General features: G+C 34.6%; 1 long non-coding RNA gene across 1 annotated transcript in view; it reads right to left on the bottom strand.

The window, feature by feature from the left end:
• Positions 1 to 12050: 12050 nt before the first annotated feature.
• The window catches only part of LOC110345155 (uncharacterized), a 73186-nt gene continuing 61708 nt past the window's right edge, over positions 12051 to 23528 (bottom strand). The window contains exon 6 of the long non-coding RNA XR_015443394.1: positions 12051 to 12947. This is a non-coding gene — a long non-coding RNA (uncharacterized LOC110345155). The remainder of the gene's footprint in view (positions 12948 to 23528) is intronic.

Raw genomic sequence — 23528 nt, 5'->3', positions numbered from 1 at the left:
AGGATGTATGAATGAAAATGTGGTGTATGCTGCTGCCAAGTGTCATTCAAAGGAAAGGCAGTCATAAAAAAACTACTGTGTTTCCTCCTCCACATTATTCACTGGATCTGGCACCATGCAACTTCTGCCTCTTCCCCAAAGTCAAAAGGACCATGAAAGGTAAACGTTTTGAATAGATTTAGGACATTGAAGCAGTCCCAACCGCACAACTGATTTAGAAAGTGGCAAGAAGGATGAAATAAGGGTGTTTCTAAACCAGGATTAATATTTTGAAAGGGATTAATGGAAATGTGTTTTTTACTGTAATAATATGTATATTTTTAAATTTAGACATTCATCCTATGTTTCTATCATAACTTGTAGCTGTGTCTTTGTATTTAAAGCGGGTATCTTGTAGGCAACACTTGGAAATAAGTCAATCTCTATTAATTGGTATGTTTAGACCATTCAAATTGTTGTTGTTACTTTTTGAAATAGGGTCTCACTCTGTAGTCCAGGCTGGCCTCAAATTCATGGCATTCCTCCTGCCTCAGCCTCTCGCGTGTTGGGATTACAGATGTGTGCCACCATGCCCAACCAGTGTGATTAATTATAATGTTAACTTTAAAATAGATACATAATTATTTGTTTTCTATTTATAGTATATTTTCTTTTTCTACTTTTCTTTTTTCTGTCTTTTTGGATTGATTTTTTGATATAGATGTACATCTTTTGTTGGGATATTAGTTCTATCAGTGGTTGCTCTTCTGTAATTATACTTTTTCAGCTATTTTGTTTTGTGCTTGGTCAATATTTTTGGCCATTTTTATTGGGCTCTTAAATTCTGTAGTAAATACTTATTTAAATATTGCACATTTTCATTTTATAAGATCTATTGTGGGATTAGCATTCTGTAACTCTGTTTTGAGTAGTCCTTTCCATTAATTTTGTCCAGGTTTTCATTGTTACTTTAACATATTTATAATATTTATTTTAATGTTTTTGGTAATTCTAACTAATGAGTTCTATGTAAGATTTCTGCTGTTATTGGCACCATTTTCCCCAAACTTTCATTTTGTACCTTAATCACAGGGATTGAAATAAATAGAATTTTTCTTCAATGCATCCTTTCTATTAGGTCGCTGCAGTGAGGAGCTGACCAATCAGGAATTGTATTATATTGAGGCTGGATTCTAAATTTAGTTTCTTTTCTGTTCTAATTTAAAATGCTTTGAGCTCTGGACCTATGCTTACTACAGGTCAATAGAAGGGCTTTGAGATGTAAGTGTCAAGACACGGTAGAGGTCACTTTCTGCTTTCTGGCTCAGGCTCTGCTATCTGATTCTACTTTAGCAGTCAGCACTGTGTAGCACTTAGTAAAAGCCCCACAGAAAGAGTCAGTGAAGGAACCAAAAAATTAGCTTTGAATTTTGGGCTTTTTCTGCTTCTAGTTTGTTACTAAAACTTAATACATTACTGCCTTACTGTTTTCTTTCGCAGGACTACATGTTTTCTACAGCTTTTCTGCATGTTTGACAGAATGAACTGCACCACATTGTGTTAGATTTGCCAAGTGCCCCACCGGTCATAATTCTCTGCTCTCTTAGCAAGGTCTTATTTCTACCTGGAATTTACTTCCTTTAAACCTATATTGTAAGGTTATTGTTTTTTCCCCTTATGGTTACAGCAGGAACAAAGATGTGTTATGACCATTTATATCATGAGCAGACATAGAATTAGACAGTTTTTAATAGTTTTTTTTCTCTGTTTTGTGTATTGGGATGTAAACTACCCGAGGACAAGGATGCTGGTTTCTTTCACATTGATTTTTATGAAAGTAATTATCTGAAGCCTACAGCAGTTGCAGAAATGGTGGAGGATCCTGATTGAGAGTTACACCGAGGAGGCTGACATTGCTCATGTCAGGGTGTATTTTCCTGCACTCTCCTAACTACAAGTCTTTTCGTTGACCACCACAATTCCTTCAAACATGCATTTTTTCATCTGTTTAACTATTATAGATAAAATTATTCTCTGATTTTTGTTTTGTTTCATGGTATTATGTGCTCTTAGCTATTACTCACATCATTTCTTCTGATTGGTAGATAAAATATTTTGCCAAATACAAGAGTATGTGCTGGTATGACTTAAGATTTATGTATAGCTTATATTATGGCCTGATAAACAGTACCTTTGGGAAAGGAATGGCTCTTATATTTCCTCAGTTCAACATTAAGTTTATTTCATAAAGCAGCTTGAATAAACCCACAACTTGTAAGGAAATAAATGTGCCCTCTCAGGAAAGATAGTCTCATTTATTACGAGTGGCTCACTCAAACACTTGGAGTCAGAAACATTACCGGAGCTGGAAATATTACTGTATTTCAAGTCAGGATATTGTAAAACAATGGTCTTCTGAGTGAAGTTACTACAGCACCTGATTTGCTCTGTAAGATTCATCAAAATGGAAACTCCTGGTCTCATTCCAGATCTGATGAGCCAGATTTTAGTGAGTGGAGGCCTGGAATTTATACTTTGATTAACAATGCCAGGTGCTTTATATGCCTTCTAAAGACAGAGATTTGACACAAATCTCAGGTTTATTTGCAGTCTAAAATAACAGTGTAGCTTAAGCCTGGGAATGAATACAATTTTGTATGAAAATATTGGAAAATTGGGCTAGCTACGGTATCTTGAATATTTAGGAACTGGGAATTTACATCGATAGAATATTTATATTGTTGATGCTTTACACATATTATCTACTGTATTCTTAAGCACGGTCTTATGGGGGTAGGTATTAGTATATCACCTTTATTAATGAGAGAACACATTACTTAGATTTTTATTTTAATCCATGGCAATAATGGTGTTTTCCTATGGAGCTGGTACAGAATAAGAAAATAAGGAAGCTCAAGATGTTATATAAGAAAGAAGTGAGGAAATGAGACTGAGCAGAAAAGACAGAAAGAAAAGCAGTAGATTGATGTTATCATGGATACCAAGGAAAAGATGGCTTCAAGAATGGGATGATCAAATCTGTTAAGAGTCTCAGAGAGCGCTCTGAGATGATTAAAGTGCTCTCCGTGTGGCTAAAAGATTTGGGCAGTTTTCTGGTCTATTCTACCCTCGAGACTCTTACCAGAAAAAAAGGAAGTAGAGAATAGGGTCAAAACGGGAGACTAAGAGTCAGGAAAGGCTACTTTTTAGAGACAAAATATAGTGGCACCTATTCGTATAATAGTGGGAAAGGCATAAGTGAGAATGATTGATCATCAGGAAGAACAACAATGAAGGATAAACATTTTTGAGAGGATAAGGACAGGTAGAGGACCTTTGGTAAAAGAAGAGATACTTTTTCTAACATGAGAGAATAATGAATGATAATGATAATGCTGCTGATGATAGCTAACATTAATTTTTTACTGTGTGCTAGTTTCTGTTATATATGTTAATTTTATAAAAATAATACATTGATTAAATTAATGTAGTATCATAGCATTCCCAATAACTTTGTAAGACTAATATTATTATCACTATTTTATAGAGGGGCACAAAAAGTACATTTTTTTTAATAAAATGGAGTACTACTCAGCCATAAAGAATGATAAACTAGAGATATTTATAGCTAAATGAATGGACATTGAGGCCATACTCTCAAGTGAAATAAATAGGACACATATGTGTAAATACCAAATAGTTTCTCTGGTGTGAGAAACTGAAAGTGTAAATGAGCACCAAAACAGATAATGTGAAACAGTAAGAAGATAATGTGTATAACAGATAATGTGAAATAGGAAGAAAAGCTCCAAAGATGAAGGGGAAGTGAGGGGGGAGAAGGGAAAGAAAAAATATGAGAAAAAAGGAAAAAATGGAAACAAAGTTTTTTGTAAATACGGAGGAGTGGAGGGTTGGAAGGGAGGGGAGGGGAATGGGGAAAAAGAAAAACCAAGATATATCATGTACAGGCACAAATTCCCAATGATGAATGTGATCATTATGTATATCTAAAATTTTCCAATAAACTTAATGAAAAAAAAGTACATGTAATTCACCCAGCTCCCATAGTTAGTAAGTGATGAAATGAGATTTGACCCAGAGCCTGTTCAGAGCTGCAGATTTACTGGTAGGAAAGTGGGTCTCTTTCTGTATGATTAGTCTTCCCTATAGGATGTATAAAACAAAGCCATCAAATGAAGGGTGCAGGAATGGTCATAGGGAAGTAGTTAAGGGGAGATTTAAGAATGTATAAAACAGTTGCTATGGTTAATGTGGAAGTTTAAAATGTGAGATTTCCATGTGATTGTAAGCATCCAATTGAGTTTTGTGAGAAAATATTTATAGTGATACCAGTTTGCCTAGTTGTGTGATTCACACAAGATTCTGTGTGAATTCAGATAAAAGAATGTAGATTTTTGGGTTCATTCAGGGATCGAGTGTTTTTGATGTTATTTTCTTTTGGTGAGAAAGTTGAGGCTATTTATAAAGAATACTAAGTCCATGGTGTGAATTTAAATCTGTCCACATTTTACCCACCTCCATTATGTTGCCACCAGGAATCACTAAATTAGTATGGTTAAGCAAAAATTAATAATAGTGAATCAAATTATGATTCTGGAAGATTGAAACTAAAGAAAATATTTGAAGATCTGTACTGTAATAATATCCTTAAACTTGAGAAGTACTGGAGTGTCTTCTAATTTACAGCAGTATTCTCTCAATGTATCCACAACTGGTGAATCTGCCAAGATTTTTAGTCATATTATGCCCCCAGAACACTACTGAGATTTCCTGTATTTTTTCCCAAAACATTGAACTTTTCAAGCAAAGTGCGTTTTCCCTCTGTTCTTGCTGTATCGCTCCTTAATGTGTATGTGTTTTCTTAAAGCTATATCTCATATCTAGTTTATCTTTGTTAATCAAAACTACAAAATTACAATGTCATAGACATTAATGTAGATTAAAATAGATTTTTCTATCATTTATGTAGGAAAGACATGATACATAATTAGTTGTAAAATTTAAGCAGCACTGTTGCGTAAATTGATTCCTTTAAGAGAAATGTGCTGTTTTAAGGTCACTATTTCATGCATGCATCATTCATTACCCATGGTGACACTATATTGCCTATTCAAAGTTATCTCAAAGCCAGAAACAAATACAGAGCTAGACCTGAACTGGTGAGTATTGTGGTTTATTAGCATTTTTACAGATTCTTCCAAGTAAAGTTTCACTAAATGGATCCACAGGGGAACAGCCCTGAATAGATAATTTTCTCCAGGTATCTTTCATTGTAGTGTTAAGAATTATGAATTTCACAGCCATAGACAATGTTAAATTTATTTTATGCCAATCTCAGTCACATATTTCTTTCCAAGTTTCATGCAAAATCAGCTACGATATATTACATGGAAATGCTTGCTCATATCTATACTATAATTACAAAGTTGAATCAGAAATCAATATACAAAATCTGAAAAAGAGCCTACATAGTACACACTATAGTTTACCCATATATCAAAATTCACTGTGATGAAACACAGCATTTTTGTTGAAGTTTATATATGTATATTTGTATTAAAATCAATGGTATAGGGCCGGGGATTTAGCTCAGTGGTTTTGCCGCCTGCTGCACAAGCGCAAGGACCCAAGTTTCATCCCCAGTACCAGAAAAAAAAAATCAATGGTATAATTAATAAAGTCGAAAATATGTTGGCAACATAAATGCTATCAAAATAAGATTTTTAAAATGCCACTTGACTTTGACAAAGATTATCAGAATGGAGGCTAGTCTTAGTCAGGATTAGGGTGTGAAAAGTCCAGGGAATGTGCAGTTGAAACCCAGACAGGTCTGATGGGTCACAGAGGGAGCTTTAGAAAGGGCTGTTTCAGGATGACTAGTGAATGAACACCAGCAAGTAAAACAGAGACAAAACCAAAAAGCAAGGTGTCAGGAAGTCAACATAGTATGTGAGAAGTTTGGTAGGGATGAAAAGTAAGTATTTAGTAATTCACTCATGCAATAAGTTTATGGTATATGTATACAGTGTTCTACATGGTCTTAGATGCTTGAGGAAGAACAATGACAAACCCACAGGGATAAGTGTTATGGGAAGGATAAAACAAAAACATAAGACAAGGCAAGAAGAATCAAAGGTATTGACTTATGGAGAAGGTTGTAAGTAGGATGATGAGTAGGGTTCTGAAGGAGCAGGTGATATCAAGTCAAGATGATATCACCTTCTTCAAAACAAGAAGAGAGAACTGGCTGTGCCAACGTTTGGAGAAAGAGAGGAAGGCTCTCAGGACAAGGGCTCTGAAGGGGCCCTGTGCCAGACTTGCTGATAGCTAAGGGTCAGTGTGTCTAGAAGACTGTCAGTCATGGAAAATATAGGGCCAGAGAGGTATTGTGAGGGTTGACCTTTGTTTGGCTTTATGTACTGTTTATGTTTTTTTCTGCCTTTTTAATGTTTAATATTTAATATTAAAAGGAATGGACTGGAATGATAGACTGCATCTTCAAATAAATCCAAGGGGAGGTGAAAGAAATAGAAGTCTGATTGTATAGAATGTGTATATAGTACAAGGACAACGAGTAAGAATACAGAAAATAACAAAGGTTATAAGACTTCCCATGTAAATGGCTTCAGATTTCCTGATAGGGTATAAAGAAGAAAGGGTTCAATTCATTTGTCCTGAACTTTGTCTCTATCACTAAAATAGATATTTGGCCTCTAAAGGTTTTACTTAACTTTTCTGATGCTTGATTTCATCAATGAAAATTGGCATTATAAGATCTTTGATCCTTCTTTATTTTAGTGATGGAGATTGAACTCAGAGTCTCATACATGCTAGGCAAGCACTTCACCATTGTGATACACTCACAGCCTCATAACACCTTTTCTTAAAATTATCAGGAGTATCAGAATATATATACACAGAATATATATACACAGAATACATATACACAGAATATATACACACAGAATATATACACAGAATATATATACACAGAATATATACACACGGAATACATACACAGAATATATACACACAGAATATATATATACAGAATACATATACACAGAATATATACACACAGAATATATACACAGAATATATATATATACACAATTTGGTACAGAGCTGGAACAAAGTAGGCATTTGTTCATGTTATCTTCTTGCTTTTTCTATTTTGGCTACCTATTAACCACTAATGCCATTGATTTCAACTCAAAGATTATTGTTTTCTTCTAGAAATAACTTCTGGATTTGATCTGTCTCTTTTAAAGTTGTGGTCACTTTTAGTACATTCCTGTGTCAGGTGAACTAATATCAATGCAAATGAGGGACGCAGTGGTCTTTATTGTTACTTTCCTGCCTATAATTCTCATCCTCCACCCTTGTGGTTTCTCTGAGGGCACAGGAAGGGGGGGAGTATCAGGTACATTCTCACTTGCATGAGAGTGTGTAAGATTGTGAGCTGGCCTTATGCTTTCTGGGCCTGGCAATGGTGTGAAACTGACACCTTCTCTCAGGGACTGATTTGAGGGTTTTCTGGAGACCCTGCACCACTGAGAATCTCCTGGCAGGCTCCTTAAAATGAATTTTTGGTTACATCCAGTAATTTATATGTCTCTTCAAGCCAGAGGAACCCAATCGCACATACCTAAAACTCTCTACTGCTTTCCTCATACTTCCATGTGGCCCTCTTGGGCAGAATGCAACATAGCCTTAGACATCCTTGCTTGCTCAAGTGCCCTCGTATATTCCGAAGGAAGTAGTCTTGTATCCTGTATGTGGGAATGCAGGCCATTTTTGGCATTTCCCCCACAGACAGAGGAGCTAGAAATTAGTCTTTTAGAATTCTCAAATTTGAATCCAATGCCAGTAAGTATCTATTGCTCAAGATCCAGAAGATAGCTGTTTCTCGATGCATAGTTTCCTAGGTTAAAAATGGGACTCACATGCCCCACCATCTTCTAATAAGGATAGCATAGATATTACCACCTGTAGATAACTTCCTCTGGATAAATCCTAATCTTCAATGTTTCAGTTTCTTCACTTTAAATACTCGGAGAGTGAAGAACAAAAGTTCAATACCTAGTTATCTTCCAGATGCTTTTTAATAAGCCCTGTTTAGTCATTTATTTTGAAGTAGTTAGAAATTCTGACTTGGGGATTTAACCAAACTGAGATTAAAATTGTTCTATTTTACATCTCTTAAGAAACAAAATTAAAAATGTGTTATCATAAAGTGATGCTTAGCTCCCCAACTATCCCTCCTACAAATAAAAACAAGTGCCAAAAAAAGAAGAGGAAAGAATTAAATACATAAAGAAAGATTTGAACTCTTGGAGAGACCATGAGACTATCTAATAAAGCATCAACAAGTAGTGGTACAGATGTACTGTTCCTGTCAGATATATTCAGTATTTCCTTCAAAAACCACCTAACTCACTTTATCCGCATAATGTATGCTCTTACAAACAATATGCATATATTTAATATAAGCGATGATGTAATTGTTTTCTTACATGTTGAATTTATTAAAAAATTACAGTCTTTAACTATTTGAGACTGAGACTTTCCCCCATAACTTTCAACATTATTTGTTACAAATGATTCATTTCTTTTCAAAATAATTACCAAGATTAGCTAACTTCTCTCTTTTGATGATGTACTTCCTCTACTTATTTTCTGAATGAGTGAACATCACTTGGATACAAATCAAATGCTTATGTGGTGATTAAACTGGTGAGTAATATTTTGACAGAAGAAATAAAAAGGTATAACATTAAAGTGATGAGACTGACTGCTATATTATACAAGAGATTAGGACTCTGAAGAGAGGCATTCCAAATAGTAATATGGAAAAGAAGAGCATCATTGAAATAGGGATACTGTCTTTCAAGATGACTACTTGGTAGTACATAGCACTTGGATATGAAATTTCTGATAATATTAATACCATATTAACATTGTATTCTCATAATATTCATAGCTCATATGTGATACACCAAAGATGATAGCAAAGATAGCTATATTTTACTGGCTTTAAGACATTTTGTCTTACAGAATATTCATCTTCTTTTTCAATTTGTTTACTGAGTTTTGGAAACAATACGTATGTGACACAATTCTTAGAATTTGCATGTTTTCTATTTTGCACTCAACATGGTAATCAAAAGTCAGATAATTGCCAAGTGAAACTTAGAAATATACTTTGCTCAAATCTTAAATGTGCATGTTACTCAAAGAGAAGCCTACCAGCATGTTTTATAAACTTAAATTCTAGAAATAAATGTAAGTGATAGCTAAGACATATTAAATAACTTTACTAGATAAGATCTTTTAAAGAGTGGGAATTTGTTTTAAGATAGCATAACTAGTGCTTTTTCTTTGTACCCACTCCCAGATGAACAACAGCATAGCATTATTTACATGTGACCAAGGTAAGGATATCTAAAAATATTACCGTTAGTAATGAATATATTTGCTAGAAACTAATTGCAAAATTTATCAAAAATGAGCACAGGCAAAAAAAAGTTTTTGACCATTTCAATAGATGAGTCTAAAAAACAAAAGAAGATATGATGTGATCTTAGCAACAAATACAGAAAACTTACTCATTCCCACTATAAAACAACTATGTTTTAGGTGTCTCAGACTGGATTTAATTAACTTGCCTTTTGGTCTACATGTTAGAAATTAAATGACTTTCCTCCTATGAATGTATTTTTCACATTACTCTAATATTTGAAATATATTACAAAATTAGTGGAATGTATGACTTCATATTCTAATAAATTTATGCTTAGATTGCTTTCAAGTTAATTGAAATTGGGAAAAAATATATCCTGGAAGATTGTAATAAGACACAAATAAGCTTTCCAAAGAGACCTATTTGATACAGCTTATCAGGAATAAAACAGAGCAATAAAACACCCTGAATCCCTTTTATCTGTCTAGGGACTTCTTAGAGAAAATGTGAAATTTTAAAAGACATCTACTGAAAAAGCAAAGGCTCTTTACCTTTAAAATCTTCATATTATTCACAATTACAAAAATGATATTGTAGTTGACTTGGCCATTGATTCCATCCCAGATTATTTTCCTGAGCCATTTGTGACAATTCCTTTTTTCTCTTGCCAGTAATTAGTTCAGAAATTAGAATGGGACCCAAATATTATAGACTCAAAGTAAGGAAAAGCCAGCTGAGGGGTTGGAATCTCAAATGAAAGCAATGATAAGAAATGGTTTGCCTTCTTTCTCTGGAAGAAGAGGTATCAGGAACTTCTGTATCCACCTTGCTACCTATTGCAATATGAAGTCAATACCAAAGATTATAACAGATAAAGCAAACCGAGGGCATTTTTGACAACTCAATTAACTCTGGATCACTTACCCTCTACTGAGCCCAGTGTTACATAATATTATTTTCTCTCTCCTCAATAAACAAAAGCTCTATGAAGCAAAGTCATAGTCCTCCCACTAAAGCCTAGAACAGTAGCTGATGCATTGTTGGTACTAAATATTTGTCACAAGACTAGGTGAACAACTCATTTTGTTACTTTAAACACATCTCATGAATCATGGTTTTCTGTTACTTGTAGCTAAAAGCTTGCCATTTTTTTGTCTTGAAAAAAAGTAACTGTCAAGTTTTAAAGATTGACTTATAAAGAATGTGCTGTATCCATAAACTTGACTGTGCTCTCCGTGAGAGTGAACATATTGTCCATGTAGATTCTGAGTGCCTGGAACAATGGCTGATTAGAAGGAAACCACTTAGTAGACATTTGTCAAATGCATGAATGATAAAGTGCACAGAGACATAGATAAAGTGTCCACTTGGGAAAAAACCAACACTGCTCTGAAGTTTGGTGAAGGAATTCTAATTTAAGAAAACTTACCAACAAGGCCATGGAAAAATCAGACTGAACCTAGATACACCCACAAAATTCATTGCAACCAGAACACAAAATAATCTGTAAATGAAGACTTCTACTCAGCTCTATTGCAATTCAAAGGTAAAAACAATATAAAACTATTCAGATTTGCAAAGACATGAGGATTATAGCCTATGTGTTTCTAAAACTGTGATCATTAAATGAAGAGACAAAGAAAAGTGCTAAATTCTGACTTTAAGTAATGGTGATAAGCAAAGGCTGAGAGTGAGTAGCAAATTAATGTACAGGCCTATAAAATTTAGACTTTTAGTCATTGCAAATCTCACATTAAAAATCACCAGAGTATCTCAATAAGGTATTAAAAAGCATTAAAGACCAGAAAGAAAGGCCAAAAGTTGATCACTGTTTTGTATAAATAAATGCAATATTCCAATGAGTGACACTACAGACACATAATGGATTGTGAATAGTGTATTATACCTTCAATTAGAAAAATAAGGAAAGGACATGGATGAACAATTTATGAAAGAGTCCTTTAGATAGGTTTTGAAACATCTCCTTCATAATTAAAATTGAAACTACATTTTTAAAATATCAGATTGATAAAGATTAAAATGTTTTAAGCTCTTTTTGACAAAATATGGGAGAAATATACATTCTTATACACTGTTAATGGAAATAGTAATTGGGAAAAACACCTCTGTAAAGAGGCCAATTTGTAGCTCTCTCTAAAATGGTTAAAAGGTCATATCATTGTCTCAGAATAAAGTTTCCTTCCTTAGACAATAAGCATATTTATAATAAGGTTAGATAAAATTAAACTCTTCAGGGGAAGCACAAGGTTTGAGTAAAGAATGACTGGGTCTTTTCCTTCAAGGTGGTCAGGAAAATCCTATCTGAAGTGATGTTATTTGGGCTGAAAGCTAAGTAATGAGGAGGAATGAGCCATGCTAATACCTACAAGGACAGCTAGGTCATCACAGAAGCCTGGGGCGGCACCAAGGGAGCCTTGAGCTGGGATAGTCCAGGTGTCTCTGTGCTAGACAGGGCTGTCCAGAAAAAGAGGGCCAAATACACACACACACACACACACACACACACACACACACACACGCCCGCACACTATTTACAGATTTTTTTCCAGAAACACATACACTCAGAAATAATAACAATAATGTTTATTATAATAATAATGTTTACCCAGATATCTGACCATCATGTAGTCCAGTTAAATTGATACATAACATTAGCAATTATGACACACATAGTCTCATAGGCATTTGAAGCTGAACACGCAAGAAATGAACTTTAAATGTTTTTTTCTTCCTTCCATTCTATTCTTTGCCTGTTTCCTACCTTATCGCTTGACACCACTGTGCAGCAAAGTGGCCCAATCAGAAATCTGGGTAGTTATCAAATCACCTGCCTTCCCAGAAACATCAATGTAATAAATTTTTAAAACCATTTAGCATAACCTTCTAAATATTGGTTCTTTAGGTCATGTACTCCTCATCTCAATGGTTTACAGAAAAATATAACATTAATTCTCGTGTATAACCTGAATATAAACTTTCTAAAATCCATCTAGGTATTGTCATTCTACTGCTCAAAATTACTCTGTGGCAAACTACCTTCAAAAAAACCCTGAAAAGTAGGCTTGAGCAAATGGAAAGGTATTTCTTGTACTGATTTGATAACTGCTATGGTTATTTAAAAGAATATCTTTATTTTTTGGAAATACATTGTTAAAAAATGAGAATATATCTTCACAGATTCTTTTCCTGTACATACACTCTGTGATAGTTAATTTTATATGAAGACTTGGCTAGGCAATGGTGCCCAGCTGTTTTTGTTAAATACCAAACTAGATGTTGCTGTGAAAGTGCTTTTAAGATGTGATTAATATTTCAATTAATAGTTTCTCGGCAAAGTAGTTTACCCTTCATAATGAGAGAGGCTTCATCCATAAAGTTGATATCCTTAAGAAAAATGGCTGAGGTCTTTTTTGTTTTTCTTTTCTCCAGGACTGCCTTCAGTCTCCAGATGCAATACCTACTCCTTCAAAAAAGGAGAGACACAGGAGAAAACAGATTAAGCATTTTTGAAAATAAATCCTATTACTTTTACCAAAAGAAAAAAATCAAATGAAAGAAATATTTTGAGAGAATCAGGAAAGAAAAATTGGAGAAAGTATAATTCAGATATATCATCTCTACTGCCATAAGAGGACAATAGATGATGAGATAAAATGAATAATTAAGAAGAAAAAGTATAAATATTTTATTTGGAGACATGGCAATTAAATAGCAAAAGAAACTGTTGAAAGACTTGAAAGTGGTTGTCTCTGGGTAACAGAAGAGGGGAAGGAAAAAGACAATTTTTCAATTAATTTTTTTAAAAATTAATAATTTTATTTCTTTTAATATATTGATAATTCTTGATTTTTAAATGGGTAGATATAATATTTTCATTTAAAATGTAATTTTTCAAACAGGTGTAGTGGTGCATGTCCATAATTCCAGCTTTCTTAGGTGATAAAGCAGGAGGATGGCATGTTTGATCCCAGCCTGGGTTATTTTGTGAGGCTGTCTTACGCTAAAGTAAATAAATACATAAATAAACATGTTTTAAAAAGGGCTGGAGCCATAGATTGGTGTGAAACCCTTGAATTCAGTCCCCAGTAGCCCCCCATTGAAAAAAAAGAAAAAGAAAAAATTTTAATTTTAAAATGTGAGGACATTATTAATCTTGTTCATATGTAACCAGGAAAATTATTTTCAATGGTTATTTATAGAAGAAGGCAGTAATTTCAATACAATTTGCTCTTCATTTTCACTTTTGGAATTATAAATATGTGCAAAATTGTGGGCAAATGAAAGATAGTTAAACATTTCAGTGCTGTGAAACTAACTTCAGGTAAAAACCACTTTCATTTCACATAGAACTTGTTATGTAACAGAATTTAAGATAAGCTATCTCACATTTAGCATCTCCATATATATATATATAAAATTTAGCATATCCATATATAATCATTATATATATGTGTATGTATATACACACACACACACACATATATATATATATATATACTTTTTGGGCATAAATTTGAGTGTCCAAGCAGAGTACTTGAAAGACTATTGTAAGAACAACAGTAAAGAACAGAGCACACACATGATATAGACTTCTAGTTTACTTCAGTACCTTTTGTCTTGTTTTTAGTAATAAAAATTCCTATTTTGTATGTTTTCCTGAGGAGCGTGTATGGTGGCATACACTTAAACATTGAAGCTAAATGTGATCAAGTAATTAAATGTTGAAAAGTGATATGTAAGTGTTTTTGTAACTTCTGTGAGATTTCTTATCCCTTTTTCCATCATTAGGCACAGAATGGGAAGAGAAAGGTGATAGCTGGGGTTCTAGCATCCACCTTGCATCCAGATGGTGAGGGCCGGGCACAGATGGAACGCAGGAAAACACAAGTGTGTTGTGTAGGACCCTGGCACAAGTCATGGTGATCTTTTGTGTGGGAGAAGAATATAATTCTTTTTCACTTAATCTGAGTTTCTCTGTCTTATCTGATAGAGTATGAAATTAATATCACTTTCTCTTAAGAATCACAATTACTTGAATTTTTAATGTAGAATTAAAAGAAAAAATAATTATGATAGTAATAGAGTACATAAGGCAGTGTATTTTGCATTTTCTCCTAAGTAAACTGTAACTAATCTTCTGATAAAATAGAGCACAAACAGAAATTAGTTTTAAATATTTTAGTAGCTTGACTTGGAAATCAATGGCATTATTCTGAAATATCAACAGATAGCATGGTAAACTGATTGATTGGGAGGTGAATTATATTTGTTGGAAGCATTACTGCCTAAAATTAATACCACCTGAAGAAACAGGAAAATAAAACTGGCTTTATGAATTTAACTAAAATTCAGCAGAATCTGATGATAGGTTCAGGGAGAATATTAGTGCTGTTGACTTCTGTTTACATTGCAGGCCAAATAGCAAATTTAAGAAAGTTCTAATAATAGGAAATATAGATGGAACTTGTCAGTTATTAAAATCTTAAAAGAAGTGCTTGTTTTATTTCATTAAAAACTCTGCGGCCACCATCCCAGGCTCCTAGGGCAGAGAAGATGAGCTGGTCCAAGAACCTGGAAGGGAGCTCCCCTGCCGCCATCTCAGGCTCCTAGCGCAGAAAAGCTGAGCAGTCCCAGCATCTGGAAGGAAGAAGCTCCTTGCCACCATGCCAGGCTCCTAGGGCAGGGAAGCTGAGCCAGTCCCAGCACCTGGAAGGAACCCCCCCCCCCACCATCCCAGGCTCCTAGGGCAGAGAAGCTGAGCCAGTCCCAGCACCTGGAAGGGAACTCCCCCACTGCCATCCCAGGCTCCTAGGGCAGAGAAGGTGAGCTGCTGGGGTGCCAGAAGCACACTGCCCCCCTGTGGAAATGAGAAGACACATAAACAAGCCTCAAAAACATACTTCCAGATCACCTACAGCAACCCCAAAGGGAAATGAGATGGAACAATCTGATACTCAAACACCTGCACTCTCTGAACTCGCAACAAAAGAGGATCTGGGAAAAATGAAATCAGAAATAATTACCCATATAACAGCAAAGATTTTTCTCATGGTACAAGACATGATTAATAAATCTAGAGAGGACACAGACAAAAAAATAGAGGATCTGAGGAACATGATGGAATCCCAACATAGGAAACAAATGGAATCCATAAAACAGATACAAACAGATTTCCAGAATCACAGCAGACTTCTCAATGCAAACCCTCAAAGCAAGAAGAATATGTTTTGAGAAGTACAAGAAGAATAGTGAGAATAACATTTTATGGTCAAAATTGATTTGATGTTTTAATCTGAGTAAGAAAACATTAAAGAGAAAATCTTTAATGAAAAGGTTACTCATAAAGAAATACTTCATTATAACATGATTTTAATAGCAGATTTAGTCATAATCACTTAAAACTAGAAACAACTCAAATGTTTAATTGGTGTACAGATAAAGTATGAAATTCATACAGTAGGATATACAGTATACAACAAAAAAGAAGTAACATAGCTGAATGTAAACTCTCTCATACTGCATAAGAGAAGCCAAGCTCAAAAGGGAACATATATACAATGTGATTATTTAATTCATATGGCATGGTTATATGGTTTTCCCTGGTTACTTTTCTCTTTATCACAAAATTTGAGTGATTTGATTTTGTACCTTGGACTACTTTTCTTGGTTTTTTGTGCTTTGTCTTTGGTAAGCTTCTTGGATTTGTGAGTTTGTAGTTTTGTAAGATTTTGTAAATTCTCATTTTTTTGTTTCTTCATATTTTTTTCACTTTCCTTTTTTGAAGGGGAATCCAACTACATGAAGTCATTTAAAGTTGTCCTACATCTCACAGATTTGTTTTAGTATTTATCATTTGTGTTCCCTGTGTTTTGCTTTACTAGTGTCTACAATAATATTTCGCTGCCAATGTCTAATCTGCTCTTATACCTAGCCAGGACTTTTAAATTTTTTATATCATGCATTTTAGTTATCATATGCATTAAAAATCCATTTGGATTTTTAATATTTTTCTTGTGTCTAATTTGTGTACATATACAACTTTCATAGTTGTTTTGATGTCTTCATCCTTCAATTCTAATGTTAATACATTTGTATTATACTGGATCTGTTTGAAATTCTAAATTTTTCTCACTATTATGGATCATATATTCATGCTTCTTTGCATGATTTGAATTTTTGATAGAATACACTGTGACTTTTGCCCTGTGGGCTGCCGGAGATTTTCCATCTCAGTGCATATTCTTTTTTTAAAAAAAGGATTTTATTGGTACATTTTAGGTACACAATATAATGACATTCATCATTGGAAATTTGCACTTTTACACAGTCTGTCTTGTTTCTTAATTTTTCCCCATTCCCCTGCCCTCCCTTTAATGCCTCAATCCCTCCCTATTTACAAAGACTTTGTTTCCATTTTTCCTTTTTCTCATATTAATTCCATTCCCTTCTTCCTTTCCCATACCTCCCCACTTCCCCTTTCCCCCTTTTATTCCTATTTCACATTATCTATTATACCTTTTAGTCCTTATTTACCCTTTCAGTTTCTCACATTAGAGAAACTATTCATATTTACACATGTGTGTTCTATTTATTTCACTTAAGAGTATCACCTCAATGTGCATCCATTTTGCTATAAATGTCTCTAATTTCTCATTTTTTATGGCTGAGTAGTACTCCATTTTATTTTTTAAAAACCCACATTTGCTTTATCCAGTCTCTAGTTGATCGGCAATTGGGCTACTTCCAAGTTTTAGCTATTAAAATTGTGCTGCTATGAACATGGGTGCACATATATCACTGTGGTATCATTCTTTTAATTCTTTGTGAAACGTACACAGAAGAGGAATAGCTGGGTCAAATGGTACTTCCAGTCCTAGTTCTTTGAGGCATCTCCATATTGATTTCCAAAGTGGCTGCACCATTCTACACTCCCACCAGCAGTGGAGCAGTGTTTCTTTTTCCCCACAGCCCCGCCAGCATTTGTTACTGGTTGATTTCATGATAGCAGCCATTCTTTCTGGGGTGGGTGGAATCTTAGCTTTGTTTTCATTTGCATCTCTCAAATGACCAGTGATGTTGAACACTTTTTCACATTTATTTGCTATTTCTATGTCTTTGTCTGACAAAAGTCTGCTCATTTAAGAAGACCATTTTTGAACTGAGTTTTAAATTTGGGAGGTCTGATTTTTTAAGTTATTTATACATTCTAGATAGTAGACATGGTCTGAGGAACAGCAGGTGAAAATATTTTCCCACCTTGTGGGTTGTCTCTTCACACTGTTGGTGATTTCATTTGCTGTGCAAAGGTTTTCAGTAAGAAGAGAACCCACTTGTTGATTGTTTGTGCTAGTTCACGGGCAACGGAGATTTTGTTCATAAAATCTTTTCCAACACCAATGTCTTCTAGAGTTCTACCTAAACTCTGTTGCAGCCAGTTCAGTGTTTCTACTTCAATATTTATATCTTTGAGAACTCGGAAGTAAGCTCCCCCACCACCATCCCAAGATCCTAGGGCAGAGAAGCTGAGCTGGTCCCAGAACTCAGAAGGAAGCTTCCCCACCAAAATCCCAAGATCCTAGGGAAGAGAAACTGAGCTACCCGGGTGCCAGAAGCACTGCCCCCCCCCGGGGGGGGGAGTGAGAAGACACATAAACAAGCCTCAAAAAAAGACTTTTGGATCACCTACAGTAGGCCCAAAGGGAAATGAGATGGAACAATCTGATATTCAACCACCTGGACTCTCTGAACTGGCAACAAAAGAGGATCTGGGAAAAATGAAATCGGAAATAATTTCTCAGATAACAGCAAAGATTTTGCTCATGGTGCAAGACATGATTAATAAATCTGGAGAGGACACAGATTAAAAAAATAGAGTATTTTAAAAACATGATGAAATCCCTACATAGGAAACAAATGGAATCCATAAAACAGATGCAAACAGATTTCCAGGAGATTAAAAACTCCATCATAAGTCTGCACAACAGAATGAACCAATGTGAGGATAGAATTTCACATATAGAAGAAAAGATTGCAATTAGTGACCAGGAAAAGAAAAATTGCTTTAAAATTGTAAAGGAACACAAGAAATCAATCCAGCAGCTGCTAGATGATGCAAAGAAGAATACCATAAGACTGATTGGAGTCAATGAAGAAAGAGGAGAGAGTGCAGATGACATAAAAAAACTGTTCACAGAAGTGATGGCAGAAAACTTCCCAAGCAGGGGAAAAGAACTTGACATACATACAGATAAGGGAGGCATATAGGACTCCAGCTAGGCTTGATCAAAAAAAAATCTACATATAGGTATATAATAGTTAGGATTCCAGAAATCCAACAGAAGAACAAAATTCTACAATCAGTGAGAGAAAAGAAACATATCACATACAAAGGAAAGCCCATCAGAATCACAGCAGACTTGTCAATGCAAACCCTCAAGGCAAGAAGAGCTTGGAGTGATGTATTTCAAGCCCTAAAGGAAAACAGCCTCCAACCCAGATTGATATACACTGCAAAACTATCTTTCAAAACTGATGGAGAAATAAGATACTTTCATGATAAAGAGCACCTCAGGAACTTCATGAATACCAAACCGGCACTCCAAAAAATTTTAGACAATACCCTAGGAAAAGACAATGAGGATCACAACCCCAGGAAACCCAGCAGAATGAATCCATTGGGCATGGCAAATTAAATGCAAAGGGGGAGAATCCAACAAAGAGAAAAAGTCATGACAAGGCTTTTAAAACTTTTAACTTCATCTGCCTAATGAGTGTATAATTCAGTCTTATTATTGGATTGATTAGTATTCTTCTGATTCTAGAGTTGCACACCTTTCCTTGTGCTATACTGGCTATCTATCATCTTCTTATATCTACATTTTAATTGGGTTGTCTATTAATGAGCTCTAAGAATTCTCTATATATTCTGTTCATAGGTTATATGCATTGTAAATATGGTCTGTTTAAGGACTACTTTTCATTTTAATGATGTCATTTAAAGCTCTAAATTTTGATGGAATCGCATTTCTTAATTTTTTTCTTTTATACATCTTGTCTTTTGTATCCTAGGTAGTTCTTGCTTACCCTGAATTCATAATTATTTTCCCTTATAATTTCTTCTTAAAGTTTTATACTTTTAGGCTTTCATATTTAGGTTCATAGATCCTTTCAAGTTATTTTCATGTATGGAAATAAAGGGTTGAGGTTAATTTTTTACATACGGATACCAGGTGTTCTAGTGCCATTTGCTGAAAACACTATCTCTTCCTAGGCTCTTGAATTGAGTTTATATTCTGTAAAATGCTAATGTTAAATAATCTTTCAAAACTCAGTGGACCATGTAGGTGTGGTTCTATTTCTAGATTCTCTGTTTTATTCAAATGATCTATATGTCTTTCCTTACACCAACACTGCCTTGATTACTGTATCTTTAGAAGAAGTCTTAAAATTAAGTACTAAACATCTTCCAACGCTGTTTTTGTTTTTATTTTTAACTTTTCTCGGTCCTTTGTACTCCTACATAACTTTTAAATTTCAATATCCAATTCTTCATTCATAGCATGTATACACAGACATGAATTTTTATATATACCTTGTGTTTTCTAAGCCTGCTAAATTCAAGTACAAGTTCTAGAGACTCCTAGAGATTTCTTAGTATTTTCTCTGTAGATGATCATTTCATCTACATATAAAGATTTTGCTTCTACCTTGCCAATCCTATCCTAATTGTGTCATTTTATTGCCAGTCTATTTTGGTGGGGCCTGGGTTTCAAGGTTTAATAGACAGGTAATGAGTAAGCATATCTGCCCTTGTTCCCCACCTTAAGGAGAAAGCATTGTATCTTCTCCATTCATATAAGGCGTTCTCACTGGAAGTATGGAGTATGTGTCTTTAATTTGTTGAGAAGGTTCTGTCCTACTTCTAGTCTCCTGATAGCTTTTACCATGAACAGCTGTAGAATTTAGTCCAATACTTTTTCTCCAACTAGTGACAGGATCATATGGCTTTTTCCTTTCCTCGGTTAAAATGATGACTTTTGGGGGTGGATCTTCCAATGCTGAACCAACACTGCCATCCCTATAACAAAACCACTTTCTACATCCTGCCAGATCTGACTTCTAATAGTTTGTTTTGTTAAACAAATTTCTATCTATGTTCATACTGTTTTCTTCTATTATCTTTATCCAGTTTTAGGATTAGCACAATGTTGATTTCCTAAAATGAGGGGAGAAGTGTTCCTTCTTTTTTCTGTTTTAATTGTTTGATGTAATTTATCAGTTAAAATGTTTATGAGCCTGCTGTTGTCATATAGGTAGGTTTTCAAGCTAGGAATATACTTTCTTTAATAGGTGCTATTCAAATTTTATATTTCCTCCAGAGTTAGTTTCATTAATTTGTCTTCCAAGGTACTTCTTAGAAGTTGTCAAATTTATTTCAAAAAAGACTTTTGAAATATGCTTTCTATATCCTTTAAAATTCTGTAAAATCTGTGGTAATGTCTCCTAGATCTTAATATTGTATTTTAAAAAATGTATAACTGATATTGTATAACAGGAAGAAAAGGTCTAAAGGAGCAGGGGAATTGGGAGGGGCATGGGAAAGGAAAAGAGGGAAAAGAAAAAATACGAGAAAAGGAAAAAAATGGAAACAAAGTCTTTGCAAATAGGGAAGGGTGGAGGGGGTGAAGGGAGGGCAGGGGAAGGGGAAAAAAGTAAGAACCAAGATACTCATGTAAAGGTACAAGATCCCAATGATGGATGTAACTGTATTTTATACCTAAAATATACCAATAAAGTTAATGGGGGAAAAATAATAAAAAAAATAAAAACTCTGCGTCAATGTTGCTTTCCCATGTCTTTCCTAGGTGGGCAATGTTGAGAAATATAGTGGTTTTATAAAGAACTATGACAGGAGATGTTATTTGTGTTCATGAATTTTTTTAATATAAAAACTTTTTTGAGGTATAATTTACATACTTATAAAATGTACAACTCGATTTTTAAAAATATAAACACAAAGATGTTCAATCATCCCTTGTATTTAATTTTGGAACATTTTCTTCACCACACAAGGGAAACTCGTGTTCATTAGCAGACATTTTCCCCACCCCTGCCACAGTCTCTGACAAACAAAAGGCTATCCTTATAGATTTTGTTATGATATTTTGTATTTGAGTTGTTTCATTTAGCGTAATTTTATAGAGATGCATCTGTGTTGCAGTATGTATCCTTAGCCCTAAGCTTACTGTTTTTTATGACTGATAATATATTGTGTGAAATATCACATTTCTGGATATACATTCACCAGTTTAAGGTCATTTGGATTTTTTCCACCTTTTGGGTTATTATGATTAGTGCTACCATGAACATTAGTGTGCAAGCCCTTGTGAGAACATATGCTTGCACTTTTCTTGGGTATGTACCTAAGATTGGAATTATTGGGCTAAATGGTAATTCAATGTTTAATATTTTGATCCCTGCTCTTTTCCATGGTGGCTGCACAATTTTAAATTTCTGCCAGCAGTATATAAAGGTTGTAATTTCTTTACATCCTTGCTAGCACTTGTAAACTGTCTATCTTTTTAATTATAGTCAGCCTAGTGGGTGTGAAGTGGAGTCTTATTGTGTTATGATTTGCATTTCCATTTTAGCTAATGATGTTGAACATCTTTTCATGTAGTTATCAGGCATTTGTATATCAGCTTTGGAGAAATATCTATTTAAATCCCTTGCTCACTTTTAACTGGATTATTTGTATTTTATTATTGAAAGTATTTTTCATATATTCAAGAAACATGTCTTTTTTCAATGCTTTGTGAATATGTTCTGCCATTCTCAAGGCTTCTTTATTATTTCCTTTATGGTGTCCTTTGAAGCACAAAATTTTAGTTTATGATTCGGTTCATATTTTCTTTTTCTTTTTGTTTTCTTGAGACAGGATCTCACCATGCATTTCAAACTGGCCCTGAACTCTTAATCTTCCTGCCTCAGTCTTCTGAGTTTTGGGACTACAGGCATGCACCAACATATCTGGCCTACTTTATTTCTAAAATGTTCTTTCCTTGTACTTTGGGTATAGTGCCTAAGTAGTCACTACATAATCAAAGGTCATGAAGATTTACACCTATGATTTCTTCTAAGAGTTTAAAGCTTTTATGTCTAACACTTAGGTTCATGATCCATTTTATTTGTTTTTTGTTTTTGTTTTTGTTTTTGGTACCAGGGATTGAACTTGGGTCCATGCTCTTGCGCCAGGCGGCAAAACCACTGAGCTAAATCCCCGGCCCCAAATGATCCATTTTAATTCCCTTACAGGGTACAATATAGGACCTTGCCTTATTCTTTTGCATGTAATATTCAGTTATTCCAGCACCATTTGTTAAAAGACTATTCTTTGCCCTATACATTGTCGTGGCATCTTCTATGGTTTGAAGGTTCATGTCTCTCGAAAGTTCATGTTGAAACTTAATCCCTAGTGTGACAGTATTCAGAGTGGGGCTTTTGGAAGAGGATTATATCTCGTGAATGAGAGTAGCACTTTATAACAGGGTTGGACTAAAAAAAATAGTTTATAAAAGGGGTAGGGATGTAGCTTAGTGGTGCTGTGTCTGTCTGGCAAGCACAAGGTCCTAAGTTTAATCTCCAGTACTGGGGGGGAAAGTTAACAGGGCTCAGTAGAGAGAACTGGCTTAGTCCTTTTTGCCTTCTCCCTTACGTTATGTGTGGATGAAGTGTTCTCTTCTGCCATGTGAGGACATAGCGATAAGGCTCCATATTGGAAGTAGAGAGCAGGCTTCATCACGAACTAAATGCTGACCTATTGGCCCTGGACTTCGTAGCCTTTAGAAGTGTGGGAATTTATGCTCAGGTATTTTGTTATAATAGCACAGGTGGACTTAGCATCCATTGTCAAAAAACAACTGGAATAAATATGAGACTTTATTTTTTGATTCCCAATTCTATTCCATTGATCTTTACAGTACCATCCTGTCGTGTAGACATATTTTGAAATCTGGAACAATAAATACTTTAAGTTTGCTAATTT

Source organism: Heterocephalus glaber, unplaced genomic scaffold (genome assembly GCF_053883595.1).
Source record: "Heterocephalus glaber isolate CG9 unplaced genomic scaffold, H.glaber_assembly_v1.0 deba00001569, whole genome shotgun sequence".
Classification (NCBI taxonomy): Eukaryota; Metazoa; Chordata; class Mammalia; order Rodentia; family Bathyergidae; genus Heterocephalus; species Heterocephalus glaber.
This window is presented reverse-complemented; position numbering and strand designations above follow the sequence as displayed.